At 36.4% G+C, this 4,702-nt stretch overlaps 1 pseudogene; it reads left to right on the plus strand.

Moving 5' to 3' along the window:
- The first annotated feature begins 1,592 nt into the window (after positions 1-1,592).
- Positions 1,593-3,525, plus strand: LOC115227569 (annotated as a pseudogene).
- The last annotated feature ends 1,177 nt before the right edge of the window (positions 3,526-4,702 follow it).

Here is a 4,702-nt window from a genome sequence, read left to right on the forward strand (position 1 = left end):
TCCTTTTTGTGACTTTGGGATTATCATTGCAGTTTTGGGTCTTTATTCGACATCAATTGGTTTATTTTAATGATGGAGGTTGTAGGAAATGATTGCACCGGGGAACACCATGCGGCCATTCGAGTGGTGGCCTGTCACTCGCCAGTGATGTCTTCTTCCGATTATATTCTCAAAGAACGCTACAAAATTAGCTCCAAGAGTTCTCCTGCGAAAATGACCGTTTAACCCCAAATTTACTTGCAGGGAGACATTTCGTGGAAGATTGGTTGCAATTCTTGACAATTCAGACACTTCCGTGATTAATCGACTCGACTTGTCTTCATGTGCTTATTCAGGAGATTGATGTGGACTATTCAAGAATTAAGGCTTATCCGGCTATAGATAGTCAGTGGGAGGCGATTGCTCCTCTTCGTATTTTGAGTTTCGATTGAATGTGCTGGAGAAAAGGTTACCACATTGTTTTAGTAGGTTTATTATCATTCAAAGTATATTTAAAAAATATACTTTAAATAATATATTAAATTAATTATTTGTAGGTATTTTTCCACAGCCTTCCCAAGACCCAGTAATTCAGATAGCAAATGTTTTAAAGTCATACAACTCAGATCAGCGGTCAGAAACCAATCTAATATTCACTTTATCAGCATGTGCCCCAATTATAGGAGCGATAGTCATTTCCTTCCTGGAACTCGACAATAACAAGGACGGACAACTCGCCTAGGAAGAAAACAATAAAAATTTTATATGTTAGAGAAAATTTATATGTAGGGGTAAAAAATATTGTTTTTTTAAATTATTTATAAATAAATCATTATAATACATCATAGTTATTGGTTAAAAATAATATAAAAATAAAATACTAAATAATTTTATTCTGTTTTAAAAAAAGTGTACTTAGCAATGATTCTTAAGAAATCATCCGTTTCAAATTCTTGGTAGTGATAACAAATTACTTTCAGTTCTTCTTCCTTTTTAAAGTCAGATTTAGGTATTCCAATTTTCCAATTTTCCGCATTCGCTTGACACATCCTCAATACTTTCTTCTTCTAGCACACAAAAAGTACATTCATTAGATTTGTCAGGTGAGGATGCGCGGTTGAAAAAAACTATTAAGAACCCGATGCCAAGATTCTAGTACATTTGAAGTTCTTGGAACAGATGATTTGATCCTTTCAAACCATGACCAAAATGAAACATCATAACTTGGCGATTCACCATCAAGTCCGGGAATAAATTGTTTTTTGAAATATCCAAAAATTCATCTAGCTTTGTCCCTTTCGGTCAGTTCCTTTCTGCATATTAAAGCAGATTTTTTCGAATTGGAAAAGAACCATCCTTCTCATCAATAAAAGCCAGAGAAAAGCAATCTCTGATATCTGGTGTGCCACTCTTTATCTTTGTATTGTACACAAAGTCCCTCGGCTTGGACTCTCCTCTCAAATCATCTGCCCAAGTGAAAGTTGCACCCCGACACCCTAGCCGAAGTAAAACTGCAGCCGAAGAGTTAATTAGCCTCTTTTCAAAGTCCAAAACAATTGTTCTGGGTCACTGTCAGTTAGGTTTTGACCTCATTAAAAAAGTGCGTCAGCCTAATGCTGCTGATTAACCTCGTCGAAATGGCCAGAGTGGCGGGAATTCCTATTTCGTATATCTCTAAAAGAGGGCAGCAAATCAAAGTTGTGTCTCAACTGCTCAGAAAAGTGTTTTTTGGGTTATTTATTGGCAGTGTCGAGCACGTAGCACTCTCATTCCTAATTTGAAGGGAAGTGGAGACGAGGAGTTCACAGGAGCCACAGTTATTGAGCCTGTGAAAGGGTTTTGGGGTCTTTTAGTTAATTTAAGTTATTTTAATTACCCAATTGCCACATTGGACTTTACTTCGTTGTATCCTTCGATAATGATAGCTCATAACTTGTGCTATTCGACTCTTCTTGGGAGTTCATTTGAAGGGTTGTGGGTGTTTTATGTGTGAAGGCTCTCTGTGGTAGACTATGAGGTGTCGCCGACCGGAAATACGTTTGTTAGAAGCAATATTCAGAAAGGTCTTCTTCCTGAGATTCTTGAAGATTTGCTAAAAGCTAGAAAAAAGTGTTTTGAGGTCGAAATATATTTTAGAGCTAAACTTGAACTCAAATCAGAGACAGATCCAGTTCGGAGACAAATTCTAGATGGGAGACAACTTGCTTTAAAACTCTCGGCTAATTCTGTCTATGGGTTTACACTGGGGCACAAAACGGGCGTCTGCCTTGTTGGAAATATCTCAAGTGTGAACTTTTTTCTATTCAAAATTGCAGAGTGTGACATCTTATGATCGAGAAATGATCGAAATGACTAAAATGAAATTGAACTTAATATAATATTCGAAATGGATATGAGTTTGATACTAAGGTTATCTACGGAGATATTGACTCGGTGATGTGTCGGTTTGGCTTTCAAGATGTCCAAAGGACCATGGAAGTGGGTTTTGAGGCAGCCAAGTATGTCTCCTCCCGATTTCCCCCTCCAATCAATTTAGAATTCGAAAAAGTATATTTATTCATATTTTTAAACCAGATTTATTATCCATATCTTCTAATAAATAAAAAACGTTACGCGGGAGTTGTATTTCCCGCGGGATCGTACAGTAAAGACAAGACTGACTATGAATCTGACCAGATTGACTGTAAGGGAATTGAGAATGTGAGAAGAGACAACTGCACGTTGGTGGCAAATCTGATTTCTGACTGTCTGAGGATAATTTTAGTGAACAGGTCATTATATATGGTCTGATTGGCAGAGATCCTGAGGAGGCTGTAAATCACGTGAAGAAGACAATTTCTGAGTTGTTGAGTAATAAAGTGGATATTTCTCATCTTGTGATATCCAGAGAGCTCACAAGAAGAATATGCTGGCAAACAAGCTCATGTAGGAATTGGCAGCTCGGTTTGATTTTTTATTGATGGTTTAGAATGAAAAAGAGGGATCCTGGGACTGCTCCAAAAATCGGGGACCGTGTTCAGTATGTGATCATTGCTGGGACTAAAGGGACAGCAGCATATTTAAAATCAGAGGTTCTGTTTAGTAATGATGGTTAAGGACCCTTTGTATGTACTTGAGAACAACATTCCTATCGACACTGATTATTACTTCAACAATCAACTCAAAAAACCAATTTTACGAATTGTTGAGCCAATCTTGGGGGCAAAGACCGAGTCAATCCTTTTTGGTAAGTTCTATAATTGTGATAGTTAAGCTGGCGAACATGTCAATCAGAAGAAAATTATGACATCTAAAGTTGGAGGGTTGATGAGCTTTGTAAAGAAGTCGTTTTTATGTTTAAAGTGTCGTGTCCTAATGAAGGGTCACTTTATGGTTTATTTGGACAGAAGGTAATCGAGCTCTCTGTGACAATTGTGAGGATGTGAGGAATCAGTATTCCGAGACTTATATCCGCCAGATGAGACAGTTAGAAGAACGGTTTTCTACATTGTGGGTTGAGTGCCAGCGATGTCAGGGGAGTTTTCATGATCAAGTTATATGTTCAAAGTTGGTTGTTGTTTGTGTGTTTTAGTCGTGATTGTCCTATTTTCTATATGCGAGTTAAGGCTAGAAAAGATTTGAAGGAAGTCTCTGATATTGTCGATCGTTTTGATTGGTAGTTTTAAAATCTTTTTTGATATATTTTGTCACCGTCCAGACCGGCCGGGGCGCCAGATCGGTCAGGTCAATTATCTAAATACAAAACAAATATTTTTCCTACAAAACATTTCATTGCAAAAAAATATTGATAATAAAAAAATAAAATCTTATTAATAAAAAAGTTCTAAAAAGTTGAAAAGATTAGCATTAATCAATGGTTTTAGTTGAATTAACTCGAGACACCCTCGAAAAAATTAGGGAGTATTTGGAATCAGGCCACTTTGATGATTCCTTGAGTTCGGAAGAAAGGGCACGAATACGGAGATATGCCAAAAATTTAGTTTCAAGGAGAACAACACCTACATTTCTAAAAATGGCTCAAAGTTGCGTTTTTTTTGTATCGAAGACACTGAACTTAAGTTAAAATTCATTGAAGTAGTGTATTTGTTTATTTAAATTAGGCTCAACACAATCTTAATCACTTTGGACATGATAAATTGTACAGTTTATTGACACTCACCATTTATGGTGCCAGACGTACTGATGTGGAAAATGGAAATATGATGAAGTTGAAAGTGGCGATGAAATTTTAATACGCCATGATGGGGATGCAAACCCGGGTTATAGAAAATACCCATTATACGACGAGATATCTGCACAAAAATATATTGTGAAAAATAGGGATCGAGAACTCGTAACGATAATTAATGAAGAGGATGAAAAAGATCAAAGGATCCATATTAGCAGAGTAAAAAAACTTTAACTGCAAATATTCATGGGGTTCGTTCTGTGTTTTTTCTCGTGTCATATTTACTTAATATATTGCGATCCTGAGGGGCAACGTCTTCTCGATCATCAGCAGCTTAAGATTATGATAATCATTTTCGCTCAATATCTTTTTACTTAATTGTGAAATAATTGTGCCATTGTTACAAATTCGACGCGGCCGAAGGCCGCATAGGGAAAAATATTCACATTGAATCATCCGGCCGTAGGCCGGATTGTATTTTAGAGTTTTTATGATAAAAATAGAAATTTACAACATTTTTAAAAATTAAAAATGGATTTTTCTAATAAACTTTAT

This window comes from Octopus sinensis, unplaced genomic scaffold (genome assembly GCF_006345805.1).
Source record: "Octopus sinensis unplaced genomic scaffold, ASM634580v1 Contig04813, whole genome shotgun sequence".
NCBI classification, from domain to species: domain Eukaryota; kingdom Metazoa; phylum Mollusca; class Cephalopoda; order Octopoda; family Octopodidae; genus Octopus; species Octopus sinensis.